Source organism: Camelus dromedarius, chromosome 27, assembly GCF_036321535.1.
Source record: "Camelus dromedarius isolate mCamDro1 chromosome 27, mCamDro1.pat, whole genome shotgun sequence".
NCBI lineage: Eukaryota > Metazoa > Chordata > Mammalia > Artiodactyla > Camelidae > Camelus > Camelus dromedarius.
In genome coordinates, this window is record NC_087462.1 from 15875005 (window position 1) to 15891410 (window position 16406).

Genomic DNA, 16406 nt, shown 5'->3' on the forward strand with positions numbered 1-16406 from the left:
TTTCCTCTCCATAATATGAACATAATAACTCTTCCCCACCTCACTAGGGCAAGGATGATTAATCAGTGTTTATAAATCTCAATAAATCCTTTGGATATGAAGTGCAGTGAGACTGGAAAGCATTATTACTATTACCTGCTTTCTTAATACCTAAACCAGCATGCCCAGGACTGCTGAATGGAGTACCACAGAGTTATACCCTCTTCCTATATCATTGTCAAGAATCTCAGTTTCTTCAGCTGCCCCTGAAGATAGCAGTTTTTCAACCACTGTAATGCTCACTCTTCAACAAGGAGCGATCAGTTTCCTCCTTCTACCCAAATGCCCACAAACACCCACACCCACCAGCAATGTTTTTTCCTTCAACAAATACTTATTGAACATTTGGAAGGCACTGTGCTGGATCCTGGAGATACAAGGATGTGTAAAAATCAATATGGCGCTTACCTTCAAGGTATTTAGTACCTGGTGAGCAACCTAGACTGGTTACCTGCAGTCCCGTTACAGCCCAAGTGCTCTGCTGGAAAATATCTCGGACCCTAAGGGAACACAAAATGTACACGCACAGTCACCAGAGTCTTTCTGCTATAGGAGTGGTGTCTAAATGAAAACCGAGAGAGACACAACCGTAAAGCTGAAGAAATAGCGGGGAGTGGGGAGAGGAAAGGGAAAGGATGTTCTGGGAAGAAGGAAAATTAACATGCATGCCTCACAATCCGAGTGAGTGGGATCTGTCCAGGAAATGGAAAGAAGTTGCTTGGGACCGAAGCTAGAGGAAGGGGAAATGGTGTATAAGGGGACACTTCCAACACAATCTGATTCCATCTTTGGGTCAGGCTAGCCTGTTGACCTCATCATTGGTACCTGTCATTTAAGGTGCCCCATAACCTGGCGTCCTGGCTCGTCCCCAGCCTGAACACCTGAGCTGACGGCTTCCTCAGCCCCTGGACTTCCGTCTCCTGGGCCCTGAACCTCTTGTGCACTTCTTAGTAGTGATGCTAATAAATGCTTCTGGGGGCCGGGGGGTCTGACTGCTCGCTATTGTCCAATCCCTGTCTGACTTTTCCTGTAGCTTTTGCCTGTTTGGTAGTATAGCTGCCAATGTCAGGAATGACGTTGCTCTAAATTGGGAGCCTAGTCATTAGAAATTGAAACTCTGTACACAGAAAATGAAAGGACTGAAAAGAGAGAGAGGCAGAGATGTCTGGGAGAGTTAAGTAGAATGTCACTGTGGTGTTCCTGTTTGTAGCTGGGAAAGGAATATGCATGATCTGGTTTTTGTTTTGTTTTTTTTTAATGCAGTGCATATTGTACGTTAATTCTGCAAGCACATGATAGAAAGTCCTTGAAGATAGCCCCAGTCAGTATAGACATGCAAACCTAAATGCTGTCATGAAATCTTACACAGGAGGCAAGCATTATATTGAAAGAACTAGACCCCCAAAAGGCAGAAGAAAAAAAGAAACTCGTCAGTAATAAAAACACGGTATAAAACTTTAATCAGCATCAGAGTTAATCACCTCATTTGGTAACTGACAGTTCAATGAAGTTTCTGTTTTAAAATCACCGGCAAAGCAGACTGCCACGTTTTATTTGTCATCTGATATAAGTTGAGCTGTAGTCCGAGATGGTGGAAAACCTTTCTTGTTGGGTTTTACCTCTTTAATCGCAAATGAAAACTGGCACTCCATCTGGATAATGTCCAAAGTGACACATTTTGGGAACCATCAACTACCTAGCCTTACAAATCAGGAGCACTGATTAAATAATCAAGATTTCTGAAAAGCCTTGAGGGAGCTATACGTTTTTTGCATCAGTAATCGCCATTCTGTTTGTAGCATAAGATGTTTTTGAGCTCTGGATAAGAACTTGTGTTTGACATACAGCAATGAGTATCTTATTTATTGGGTTAGCAGGAGTCTGACATTCTTAGAAGAAATATGACAGCGAAGAGGGAAATTGTGGGGTTTAAAAAAGAATCTTAACCTAATGAAATTTGTCACTAATAAAATGAAACAAGTAATGACTTGGTTATATGTCTTTGAGGAGTATAAAGGTAATGCTATTTTGTCAAACATCCATTTAAATAAAAGCTGTTATTGTTCATCGTGATAGCCTGTAATATACAAGTATCTGCATAATTATTAATCCTCTGTATGTAAGTTGAGTTACCTTTCCCTTACACTAAATAGAAATGTAAGGGTAGAAAATTCTGCCTGTGACACATGGTCAAACACACCTTTATGGTGATTTAAAATAGCCACTGTTCAAATTAACAAGACATTGATTAGAATAATAACTGATTTCCCAGAATTGCATGCATGAAGAAGCAACTCTTTCATTAGAGATGTCAAAATTAGTCCAGAAAATATCAATGAACATTATTAATGTTATGTTCTGCTTTGGCCTTAGGCAAAATTGTCAATTTGGTGAAGTTATTCTTTGCCATTTCTCAACATCCCTTTGAAGGACTTTACTTATGCTGAATTCAATCATTTATTCATTCACCAATTTTTTAACTGAGAGCCGACTGACTAGTTGGCAGACACAGTCCTCAGTGCTAGAGATACAGCGATTAAAAAATAGTCAACCACCCCGTGTATATTCTAGAGACTAGGATGGAGTCAGACTAAACTCAACTGAACTAAATAACTAAGTTAATAAGGAAGAAAATTCTGGATTATAGTAAAGGCAGTGATAGTCCCAAGTTAGGACGGTATGTTGGAGTGTATCTGTATCTGGGGATACCTCAAATCAAATGATCAGGGAAGACCTCTCTAATGAGCTGAGGCCTTTGAGCTGACCATGGGAAAACGTCAGGGAGCACAAGGGAGAAGAGGAGGATTCTGGCAAATGCGAGAACCCCAAGGCCACAAAACTGGGATGGGGGCGTTTTTGGAGTTTGATGGACAAGTAGATCTGTGTGACTGAGTGTAACGAACAAAGAGATAGCAGTATAATATGAGGCAAGAGAGCCAGCCAGCCACCCGGGGGCTTCTGGCTCATGTCAGTTCTACAAGGCTTAAAAGAAACTGTATTATCCATCTGAAGGTGTCTACCTTCTTCCTTCTGCTCTCTTTGAACTTCCATTCCCTGGTTTCTGAGACTCTTCTCTTGTAGCTCCCCTAATAGTGCCTTTGCCTAAGACATTTTGTAATCCCTTCTAATAAAATGTACACTTCAACTTCCTTATCTTTCAGGTACCTGCCGAGTAATTTGTAAACTAATCTGATAAACCAGTATGAATTAGAGCATTCGTAATAAATGGGGCTTAAAATGACACCCCTGTAAGACAGCATCTTTTCTTTAAGGCAGTCTGTATTATCTAGACTTCAAGGAGTAAATACTTTGGAACTTATAGCTATTTACTAGGGGGAAAAAAACCCCACACACAGTTTAAGCAGCTGCTTTTTTTTCATCCTTATGCAAAGTAATATCCTTGATTGTGTGAAATCTTCAAATCTGAGGGCTATAAATCAGTAAGAATTGTTATCATCCTTGGTTTTTATGATCACTATGATTTATTAAGCCTATCTTAGGGGCTAGGCACTATACTAGACACTCTACATGCATATTTTCAATTTATTTCTCACTGCCAGTGCTGCAAATTCCCAATTTCGATATTGTGGACCTCAAATGAGAACAAAGTATGGAAGCATAAAATGCAATCAATAACTGTTTGCTGAAGAAATGCATGATTGGTTTAGGAAAACCTAAATAAAGTCTCAGCCTGGAAAGGAATGGATAGAGCCCTGATTGCATCCAGCCCTTCACTGACTTTGAAGCCTACTCTCTGTAGAACGAAGCCTTCCCTGTTTAGTACGTGGTGGGTTGGGTTTTCTGATCCACAGCTCAGAGGAAAGTTTATTCAAGGCAAGAAGAAATATACACAGAGAGGCCAAGTCTTCAGTCAGTCTGAAGATTCCCTCCCCTCCCTTTTTCCGGTTCTGGGGAGCAATTTGCTGAATCTCCGGAGAAGTCAGGCAGATTAGATGACTAAAGGCTGATAATTCTGTTATTTTGACAAGACCAAAACTTGCCCAAAGGTGCTGGCGGGGAACGCACACTCACAGGCACATGCACGTACGCACAAATACATACACATTTTCCTGCAAATGGGAAAATGCCTTGTGGAAGACAGAAGGATCTGGGCTTTTGCCTCCAGTCAGTGTCTATAACCAAGCCAGCTTGTTTTTGGGTGATGTTCAATATCTTACCAGTTACAAAGAAAATACCCCTGTGGTGTCTAAGAATGTGATAAGAGTTATCTTCAAGGAATACAATTTTGTTCTTTGATTTTAGCGAGATCTACACATCTCTGTCGGAAGCTGAACGGGTGCCAGACTCTTTAAAACAGAAACAAACAAGTGTGTAGCTCTGATTCATCCCTTTCAGAAATAATACTAAACTCTGGGATAGGCGTTCTCCTGAAGAGAAGAGGCTTCTGTTTGTATTAGAAACCTGAACGTAAGGAAGTTCCCCCCAGAATGCTCTTGTGAGGCTCTCATTCCATGGGCTACTATGTGGGAAGAAACTGCTCTCTGATCAGATATGGTTAGGGAAATGAAATAAATTGGCTGACCTCTTAGGAATTGGCAAAGACCATAATTAAAGAATCCAAGAGGTCCTTAGAAACAAACAAGCAACAACAACAGCTTACATAACTTTGTTTACCCTGTGTATCCCCAACTAATTTGGCCAGAAGATACCATGAAAAGTCCATGGAATTAGCGGTCCATGGGATATCCTTTGGGAAATGCCAATCAAAGAACTTAAAGTGGCTCATGATACATAAAAAAGTAAAATAATTTGTGTGTCAATATCGGTTTTATAACCTCTCATGATTTATGGGGTAATTTATAAAAATTTAAAGGGGAAACATCTTTGGGGTAATATGTGCTGTTTACCTGTGGCGCTATTACTTCTGACCCTTTAACTAGAGACAGAAAATCATGGCAGGTGGGAAAACACACTGTTGGATCAAGTCCTAAGTCTGCCATGTACAACCCACATGGCTTTGTGTGACTCACTTAGAGTCTTTGAACCTGACCTGTTAATAACTTAGCTTGAGGGAAATGATGGAGGTAATGTAAACAAAGCTCTTAGCGTTTTGCTGGGCAAATAGCAAGTGCTCGGTAAGAGGCAACGGTTTTACCTTTTCTATTTTTTTTTTTTTCCTGATGCTTCTTATGAGTTTGTGCAGAACCATTCACACTCTCTTACAGAGCTCTCCTCTTGTCAGGGGATGCATTTGTAAGAAGGCCAAGTGGGTATTAACTATCTCATATATAGACCTCATTAGTAGAATTCACAAACCAAAACCAGAGTTTTATGGATACAAAATGCAGAACTACTTCTTGCAGTGTTACCCACTTTAGCTATAATATTCAGGTAAGTGGCACTTTAAAAAGCCATTAGCACAAAAATCGCTCATATTAAAACTAGTCTTAACATTAAAAATCAGTTTTTTTATCAAAATCTGTGCCTGTTCTCTAGGCTGTTACTAAGCCTGTGCAGGGAGGTCCGCTTAAAAACCAAATGAGTATCATAAAATGATCTAGCAGGGAAATTTGCTGTACAAGATAATGGGTGACTGTTTACCCTGAGTTACAGGCCACCAACTGCCAGACGGACATTTGGATTTGCCAGACTTGCAGGTCATTGGTAGAATGACAAACAAGTGCTTCCAGTTAGCCACAAAAACATGTGACATTCACACATCTGTAACCTATATTCATAAAGAAAAAAAAAAAACACACCACTGCAGGTTTAAAAAAAGATTTTGCTACATGTACACTTGAGCGGATAATGACTTTCGTAGGATTTCTGTGCTGTGTTGTTGCGTTTATTATTTATTTTGGAGGCAGAACATGACAGTAGTTCTTAATAATTTAGCATGATTATATATTATAAATCTTGTTATTCCTCTGCTCCGATCCAGTGGTGCCCCATCTCCTTCGGAAGAGGAGGGACAGTCCTTGGAATAGGCTCTGAGGCGCTCTGATCTCACCTGGCCTCACCACTCCTCTCCACTTGCTCCCTCTGCCCCAGTCACACCATCCTTGTTATTCCAGACATGCTCCTGACCTCAGGCCTTTCTGTTTTCCGTTCCTCGTCCCTCAACTGTTCTTCCTCCAGACGCTTAACCACGTTGGTCCCCCAGTTCCTTCCAGCCTCTGCTCAAATGCCACTGCACTCCGAGTCTCCTCCCTTCCACCCCTGCATTGTATTTCTCCATAGCCCTTTATTCCGTCTGACAAAATAATCCCTGCCCACCAGAGCCAGTATTTAAATTTTCAGAAATTTTGTGCAGTGATTGTGAAGACATAAAAGCTGGAAGTTGGCCAGGGTAGGACTGTTCGCACCACGGAAGTTGGCAACTGCTACCACTCAGAGCTTCTCTTCTCTGGCTTACCAGAATGCCACAAGACATAGTCCACGTTTACTTGTTTAGATGTTGACAGCTGTCCACCACTAGAGTGAAAGCTCGGTGAGGGCAGGGGGCTTGTGTGGTTCGCTGCTGTCTATGCAATGTCGTCGACAGCGTCTGACCCAGAGTAGGCAATCAATAAAAGTCTGTTGAATGAGTGATGGGTGAGGATACAGCCTATTAGGATTTTATGGCCTTCTTTAATATTTGTGAAGAATGAGGGTCACTTCTTTTATCCCTCCACTAATTTGACCATGCAGTAAATACTCCTGAGAGCCCATGTACCAAGCACTCACACTGTTCTAGGACTTGGAGACATTTTAGTGGAGAACAGAGAAAGAGTTCCTGCCTTCATTAAGCTTTCATTATGTTAGGGGAGAAGATACAGGGAACTAACACAAACAAATCAAAATCAAAATAAATAAATAAAAGCAGTAGACTCAATACATAGACAATGAGGCCCTAGTGTATAGCATAGGGACCTACATTTAATATTTTGTAATAGCCTATAGCAAAAAAGAATGGGAAAAGGAACATATATAACAAATACACACACATGGATATATAATATATATACACTTATAAACGTATGTATAACTGAATCACTATGCTGTACACCAGAAACTAACCCAACATTGTCAAACAACTCTACTTCAATTAAATTAAAAAAAAGTTCTAATATTGGTATCTGTTAGAAAAAAAATTAAGCTTCGATATTGGTAACTGTTAGTAAAAATAAACAAATAACAACAACGAAAACCAGAACGAGGTCACGGGTAGAGAGGGACCAGGGGAGGGGTTGATCGTTTACACGCAGAAGTCAGGCGAAGCCCTTCTGAAAGGTGGTGTTGGAACTGAGATAGGAAGGATGAGATTAAGGCAGCCAAACTCCGCTCTAAGGAAAGAGCATTCCAAGCAGAGGGCACAGCAAAGTGCAAGGGCCCTGAACTGGGAGTGAGTTTTGGTGAGCTTGAAGAATAGAATAAGAACCACTAATTTTGAAACATACTGGGTTAGGAAGAGAATGGCGGTGGATGAGGTCAGAAAGGCAGGTAGGGCCAGATCACACAGGACCTTCCAGGCCATAGGAAACCATTAGAAAGTGACATGATTTGATTGAGAGTTTACAAAGATCATCCTGGCAATGGAGGATGTTAAGAGAGCAATTAGAGGGCCCTGCAGTGGTTCAGCACGTATACCACAGAAATAGACCGTATATAGGTGAGTAGAACAGACCCCAGTGGGTCCTGATCATTTTAGAGATGAATTTAACCAGACTTTCTGCAAGCATGAAATCTTTGGCTTTTACATGCTGTTCAAGAGAGATTAAAAAGAAGGAATATTTTGCAATATTAATTTAAAGGTAATATATAACCTAGATACCCAAATGAAACAAGGAAAGTGTGAGAAAAGAAATTGTAGCCTGACTCAATTAAAATTCTACATGCAGAAATCCTAGATAGAATATTAGCATGCCAAACAAAGAAATGTGTAAGAAATACTTTGTGACCAGGTAGAGTTTCCCTCAAGAATTCACGGATGGTTTAGCAGTAGAAAAACTATTAATGTAATTAAATATGTTAACAGGTTAAAGGAGGAAGAATTAGATGGTCTTCTCAAAGGATACAAAATAAAATAATTTAATAAAATTAGACACCTATTTCTGATTAAAAAAAAAAAAGAATCCAGGGAATCTAAGAAGACATCCTTAATACAATGAAGGTACCAAAAAATTAACCCAGCATCTTAATAACAAAAGGTAAAAATATTCATTATGAAGTCAGTCAGTGGTTCTCTTGTCTCTTTTCTGTTCCACATTTTAATAATGATCCTAACTAGTGCAAAGAGATTTTTTTAATGTATATAGTGAATGGAAAGAAATGAACAGTACATTTATTATTCACAAGAGAATCTAAATTATTAGAACCCAGAAGAGCTACATACAAAATCTAGTAATATTCTCTCATACATTGACAGTAAACAGAAATATAATTCTAGAGAATATAGCATTTAAATCTATGAGGTAACTAGGAATAAGTGTAACAAAAGATGGCTTTAATTTTTAAGAAAAAAATTATAAAACCCCTAAAATTAAGATGATAAAAAGATTTATAAATTTAATCCTATTAAAACTTAGAACTTGTATATTATAAAGACACCCTGAACAAAATGAAGTGGAAAGTCTCAGACTGAGACAATTTTTCCACCCAGGTAATTGTCAGAGGACCATAATCCCCTAATATATTAAGAATTCCTACAATGCTTAGTTAAACTAGCACAGAGCCAAATCCTTGTCCTCTTGTCTTTCTAATTTATTCCCTTGTTGATTTCATCCATCTTTATGCCAGGTATACCTTTGATGATTAATAGACGTGATCCGCCCCCAGCCTTCCCCCATCACAGTTGAAGTACCTGCATCCTTGCCGTGTCTCAAGGCAAACTCTAGCCCAGAGCAGCTGTTGACTTCTCTTTTCTTTAACACTTCACATCCAACCCATCTCAATCTTCGAACTTTGTCCAGAATCTGACCACCTTTCACCATGTACATTGCCACCATCCTGGATCAAGCCGTTGTCATCTCTTGCCAGTATTGTGCCAACAGTCTGCTGGTTGCTCTCCCTTCTTCTGTCATATTCTTACACAGAAGCCACGGGATGCTTTAAAGCCTTCGGGCAGATCATAGCTCAGAATCCTGCAGCGACTCCCTCATCTCCACTCCAGTTTCTTCCTCCCTCCCTCGTTCTGGTCCAGTCACACACTAGTGTCCTTTCTGTTCTTCAGATGTGGCCAGCATGCGCCTACCTTACTGACTTTGTTCTCACTGTTTCCTTTGTCTGAGCTGCTTTATTCTGCAGGAAATGGTTTGGCTAACTTCTCTGGCAATTTCAAGTCTGATCAAATTTCCCCTCAGAACTGCACTGACCACGGTATTTCATACTGCCACTTACACATTTCCCTTTACCGTGCTCTATCTTTATTTCCATTTGATATATCACCTTGCCACACAATATGTATTTTCCTTATCTTTCACCTTCTTTGTCTATACCCCTTCAGAAGTGTAAACTCCAAAATGTCAAATATTTTTGTTTTGTTCATTGAGGTTTCTCTAGCTCATAAAAGAGTGCCTAGAGATGGAATGTTCAGTAAATACTTGAATAAATGAATGAATGCCCATCAATAAAAAAAAAAAAAGATAGAAACTGGACAAGTGATATAAACAGACAGTTATTTGAACAGAACACACAAGTGGCCAGTCAGCACAGGAAAGGCTGCTCTACAAAGTAATAATCAACAAAATGAAAAACTAAATTAAGGTAGCACTTCATTTTCATCAGACTGGCAAAACAAATTAAGTTGGATAACACGAAGTATTGGTGAAGATTTGTGGAAACAAGCAGTGACACAAAGTCTGGTTTGAATGTAAATTTGAACGATCGTTTTGAATTGCACATTAGTAATACTGACTATGCTTCAGCCCAGCACTTCACTTCTAGATGGTCTCCGCAGATAAACTCTCCCACTTGGGCAAGGAGACGTTGGCACTGCTTGTAATAGTAAGAAAGGGGAAGTGATATAAACACTTCTGTAGGGAGAGAGAGAAATAAATTGTCTTTCATTAATACAATGCAGCTTTATACAGTTGTTAAAATTCACAAATGAGTACTACAAGATGTATTAACATGAATTAATTTTGAAAACCTAACGTGAAGTGAAAACAAATTAAAGAATATATACAGTATGTGACCCTATTTGAATTTTTAAAGACACACACACACAAAATATATATATATATGTATATACATATATATATATATACCCACATATGTATTTTTGCACTGTATATATACATACATACATATATAGTGCAAAAATACAAAATGCAGAAAAAGCATGGAGTGACAAGTCTACTTCAGGAGAGAGACAACCTCTGGCGAGGGAGAAAGGGAAGGCTTGGGGATTAGGGCTTTTCGTGTTACGATTTATTATTTTCTGTTAAAAAGATTTTCAGTAAGCATGAAACAGATTAATACTTAATCTCAGCTGTGGTAGTCTTCTAATGTTATTTTCTGTGATATAATTCTGAATTTAAAATTTTTAGATGTTAAACTAACATTTTTGGCAAGTCAGAGTAAGCAAAGAGAGATAAAAAGGGAGGCTGGACGATAACAAGGAAACAGCAAGAAAAATATAAAATTCTATTTGGAGAGGGGAGATCTAAGTATATTTGTAAGCAGGAGAGAAGGGGCTTTGAAGAAAGGGGAATAGGCAATATAAAAGGTAAAAGAGTAAAATCATGGTGACACGTGTGGAATGTCAAAACAGGCATACAGGTAGCTGTTAGTTATGACAGGAGGAAGTCATATTTCTTCTACAAGAAGGAGGAAGGAAATACTGGTTGAAGGTATAGAGTAATACTGAGATATATAGAGAAAGATAAAGAGAAATTAAACAGACTTAACATTCCCAGTGAAGTTGTAGACAATGAGATATCAAGGCTAATTCCAGTGGGGAAGATAGTCAAGGGCTTTGGTATTGTGAGAAGACCAGGGAAGACTTGCAAACCCCTGCAGGTGTATAATAAGAAACTGACACAGAAATAATGGTTACCAAGCAGCCTTATAAGCCCAGTTGTGTTAGGAATTGGTGTGTTTCATGCTGTGCCTGATCCCGTAACCTCCTCCAGCAGTGTTCAGTCGTCAAAGGAGAAAGAAAATGGGTTGGAGGAGGGAGGAATGACTCAGGGTTGAAAATCAACAGAATTGTAAAGTCAGGGGGGAAAAAATGAGGGCATGAATCTAGGGTATGAATGAGAACAAAAGTGAAATAGCTAAATATGCTATGAGGAAGGAGGCACGTGAGATCCTCCAGAATCTCACAATAAATGGGAAGCAGTGAGAAGCTGAAGGGGTGAAGATTATTATGAAGGCAAAGGAACATCTTCAGCAAGACTGCAATGACAGGAGGAATGAAGGGAGGAAGATATGGTGTGCTAGATAGAGTTTAGGAGATTGTCACCTTGGATGTTACTTAGTTCAGGATAAAATCAAGAAGTGTTTAAAGATGGGCAAAATGAGTGAAAATGATCATTAAACTGTGGGAGAGTAATTTGAAATCCAAGTATTGGTGATATCACAAGTGTAATTTTTGAAATAGCTGACGGTGATGGTTGTGATGAAGTGAAAAGAACTCCTGGATAGCTGTTGAATTATTAAAAAGAGAATGTTACTGTTATTAATTTGAGAACAAGAGTAAAGAGTGGATGCTATTTTCATTTAAATATTTACAAATGTTTAAGCCAGTATAATGTTACTTGAGATTTACCTGTGTTCATAGCCTGTTGATCTAATCCACGTATTTTAATTTTTTTACACTATTCATTTGTACAAATATGCTAATTTATTATCTACCCTCTAACTGATGGAAATTTAGGTTGTTTTCAGTTTTTTTCCCAAATGTAATAATGCAAAATTAAATATTATTATAAACTTTCATTATGGACTCATGAGGGAATATCTTTAGGGCATTTATGTTGAAATTCCTGGGTTGTAGGCATACACATCTTCCACTAGAATATGCAAGTCTCAGGAAGATATGTGCAGAATACACCATTTTTACAAATTTTTAAAACACAAACACTTTATGTACATGCATATCAACTAAAAGTTTAAAACTTGGTTAGGAAGTACCAGGACAAATAGTTACTCTAAAGAAGGGGAGCTAGTTGTTTATTACTTTTTAATGTATGTTTAACATATTTCATAATAAAAAGATTAAAATAATATGTTTTCAAAATGATAGCAGTTCATTGTAGAAACTTTAGAAAGCAAAATGAAAGAAGTAGATGAAAACAAAGTGACCTTTTATCCCAGTACTCTGGGATTAAGAACTATTAATAATTTGGTATATGTTTTTCATTACATATACACATTTGTAGGTATAAAAACCTTGTACTTTATGTCGTGTTTTAAAACATGCTTCTATTTTACCTAACAGGACATTGTAAATATATTACTAAACTTCATGTTTTAGCTCCAACATGTTAAGACATTGGAAGTTATCACTCCCATCCTTAAAAAAATAATAATAAAGCTGAATGAACTGAAAACTGTTATCTTCTTTTGTACCCATCAGTGAACTGAGGTTGCAAGGCAAAGTGCTACTGCAGAATCTAGAGAGAAAGGAGAGTCCAGAGAGGCATCGCCAAGGTCTCCATGATGGAGCAGAAGCTGCTGGAGCCATAAGCCGGCAGGAGCCCTTAAATGGTAACTGTAACAAAGTGTTGGAGGATGTGTGTGGATTTCTTGGGAGTGAGAGACTCTTGGAAGGTCGTGGTCTCAGGGGCTTCTCATACATTAGTGGGCTTTATCTCTGGGAACCCCACGAGGTTCTTACGACAAAAAGTCAGAAAAGATCTCCTCGTGGCTCTGGCAGGGGAGGGGAGGAGGGAGCATTGTGAAATATGCCAGTACATTCTCCATAACTAAGGTCCACTCTCCAGAAGATACTTTACCAGAACCGTATCTATCCAAAGTGGGCAAATAGCCTCTGGGAGGGTGAGAATAAGGATCTAAGAAACACTCCGTGCAGCTCACAGTCCAGGCCACTAAATGACTGAGCTGTAATTGTGTGATTATAAAATGCCTCCCCTGTCCTGTATTTTTTCACCACATGAACGTGTTTTCAGTGTAGCAATGGTGCGTTAAAGCTAAAATCGCTGCAAGACACAGTCCTGATCTGAGGAGTAGTTCTTAGGGAAGACCGGAGACAACATGAGAGTCAAACATCAAGGCTTCTAGAGAACTTTGAAGCCTCTGGCACCAAGAGCTATAACAAAGGTAAAGCACAGACCAACTCCAAGTCAGATGAATGTAAAACCTTAAACTAAAGGCCTGTTTATCTCGGTGCTTGTTACTTACAAGGTATGCTTAAAAAGCAAGGAAAACCATAGTCTTAAGAGACAAAGAAAACATGAGAACCAGACCCAGCTATGACAGAGATTTTGGCATTATGTGTCAGAGACTTTTAAAATAACTGTGATCAATATGTTAAGAGCGCTAGTGGAAAAAGTAAGACAACATGCAAGAACAGATGGCCAAGGTAATAAGAGTTGGATACTCTGAGAAAAAATCAAAGGGAGATTCTGGAAATAAAAAACACCGTAACAGAAATGAAGGACACCTTTGATGGTCTCATCTGTAGACTGGACGCGGCTGAGGAAAGAATCAGTTAGTTTGAAGATAAGTTAGTAGAAGGTTTCCAAATTGAAGTGGAAAGTGGAAAAAATAATGAAAAAAATAGAATCGAAACCCAAGACCTGCTGGAAAACTTCAAAACCTAGACATACACATAATTGGAATACCAAGAAGAGGAGAGGGAGAATGGAGTAGAAGAAATATTTGAAGGAATAATGGTCAAGAATTTTCAAAGATCAATGAAAGACACCAAACCAAGGATAAAGGAAGCTCAGAGAACATCAAGCAGAATAAATACCAAAACATCTGCTCTCAGGCATACTGTATTCAAAGTGCAGAAAACCCAAACCAGAGAAAATTTTGAAGGATGTCTGGGATGGGAGAACACCTTCTCTATAGAGGATAAGAATTCAGTGGACTTTTTCTGTCAGAACCATGCAAGGAAGAAGACAGTAGAGTGCAATGTTTAAAGTATTGAAAAGGAATAAACTGCTAGTCTGAAGTTCTATATCTAGCTAAATTATCCTTCAAAATTGAAGGATAAATATTTTCTCAGTCAAAAAAAATAAAAAAGAAGAAGTAGGAACTCATCCCCATCACACCTGCTCTGTCAGAAATGTTTTAAAAAGTTTTTCAGGTAGAAGGAAAACGTTATATGTGAGAAACTCAGATCTATATAAAGGAAACAAGAGTGTTGAAAAAGGAATAAATTTTGGTAAAATGAAATTGTTTTAAATTTTTAATTTATTTTAAGAGAGAGAAGCCAGCCTGAAAAGTTTGCAAATTGTATGATTCCAATTATATGACGTTTTGAAAAAGGTAAAACTGCAACAACAATTCAAAGGTCGGTGGTTGCAGAGATTCAAGGAGTTGGGAGGTACTGAGTAGACAAAGCACAGGGGAACTTTTAGGACAGGAAACTATTCTGTACGATACATGGCACTATGCATCAGTCAAAACCCTTAGAACTTGATGGCACAGAGTGACATGTACACAAGTTTTTTTTTTTTTTTCCAAAGTTCATTTAGTTCTTCAGGGGATTCCAAGATGGAAATTAGAATGTGGTTTTGTTTTTTTTTTTTTTTTTACATCTAAGTGTATTACACATATGCAAAACTATCTTCCTGAAGCCTATAGGAGAAAGGATGCTGACCTAAGTTAACACTGGACATGCGTAGAGTCTATATGATGAAAGTCCAGACAAACAACTCTGCTGAAACTCGTATCTGTGAATCCTGGAATGGAACCATTAAGTAAACGAATGGCAAGTGGTTGGAGCCAGATTTCTCCCTGTTGAAGTGGGAATTTACAGATAAGCAAAGGGAAACGTCTTGAATGATCCAGGTAGTAATGGATTAGATTTGGAGACATCAATATGAACTCTTGTGTTTAGCTTAATATAGTTACAGAGGGTTAAATATGGAAAAAAATTGTAAGCATGTATATATACTTTAGTATATTCACATATATTTCAGTGTTCTGTCAAGCTTAGAAATAATGACACCTCAGTAGTAATGAGCACCCCTAGTAACCAGATTTTTGTTTCTAATACCATTCTTAAAGGAACTAAGGCTCCTTGGAGAAAGGACTGATTTGAGGATTGGGGCAGAAAATGTACAAGTGAGCTTGGAGCATTTTCTAGTGCAAGACAGTAAGATAGTGCTACAAACAAAACAAAACAAAGCACAAGAATGGGGGTATATTAAAGGGACATAGGAGTCAACTGAAAGAACATTCAGTGGCCAAGGCTGAAACTATTTAAGCAATAAAATAAAGCATAAATTCAAGGTATAAAATAAATATCCGTAAGTTTATGGTGATATAATTAAATTATTGAATAAGTTAATGGGAGAGAAGAGACAAATCTCCTATGAAGAAGAATTCTAAACAATTGATGTAGATACTCCATTCTCATAACTCCCCCCTCCTCAAGTGTGGGCTGTGTGTAGTGACTTCCTTCCGAAGAATACAGTCTGGAAAGGGGGAAAAAAAGAGTAGTTACATAGTATAGAAATCCGGCAAACCCTACTTCAGCCAAGTGATCAAATTCCATGTCAACCATGCTAAACTATCCTTGATATGACCTGGTAACAATAGCTCGTTACTCTGTGTCTCCTCCCCTAAATTCTTAACCACTGTCTTATTCGTTTGAGACGCTGGGGAAAGTTTTCCTGAGGAAATAACATTTGAGCTAAGCACTGAATGTTGAGCGCTGTCTTCACAGATTAAATCCCTTTTACAATGGTGACATCTGATCTTTTCCCCCATTTTGCATGGATGAGACCTGCTTATCACAGTGACACAACTACAGTTCCTTTGTGTGCTTCATGACAGGAGTTACTGGAAGTCAGGGGCATGGGGGCATGTGGTGGTGGGGGCATCAGAAAACACCTATGAAATACAAGGCAGGTCATCAACAGCATTCATGAATCCACTTGAGGCGGCTTCAGTGAGCCGATCCACTTTTTAGTGCTCGGCCTCATAAAGTGTCCCTTTCACATGATGACCCCATTCTTGGCACCCCAGCAGTGTCCGGTGAGTCCTCAGTGGGGCAGACTGCTTGATATTCCTCTCATCACTCTGTTTTTAGTTTTGAAATGTGTCATAAAGCACAGAATATAAGGAAGCATCTTCAAGTCAGAGAGCAGAGATGGCTGCTTGTGCTTGGTGGAAGGAAGGGATGGAGAGAGGGACAGAGGAAGGGGGTTCGGGAGGGAGAGAGGGAAAAATAAAAAATCAAAACAAAGTAAGTCCAGCTTGCTTTAATTAATAGGTTTTATTAT

The 16406-nt window shown here is 38.7% G+C and overlaps 1 long non-coding RNA gene across 1 annotated transcript in view; it reads left to right on the forward strand.

The window, feature by feature from the left end:
* The window catches only part of LOC116148444 (uncharacterized), a 1308953-nt gene extending 1296217 nt beyond the window's left edge, over nt 1-12736 (forward strand). Inside the window, exon 10 of the long non-coding RNA XR_004131959.2 lies at nt 12563-12736. This is a non-coding gene — a long non-coding RNA (uncharacterized LOC116148444). The remainder of the gene's footprint in view (nt 1-12562) is intronic.
* The last annotated feature ends 3670 nt before the right edge of the window (nt 12737-16406 follow it).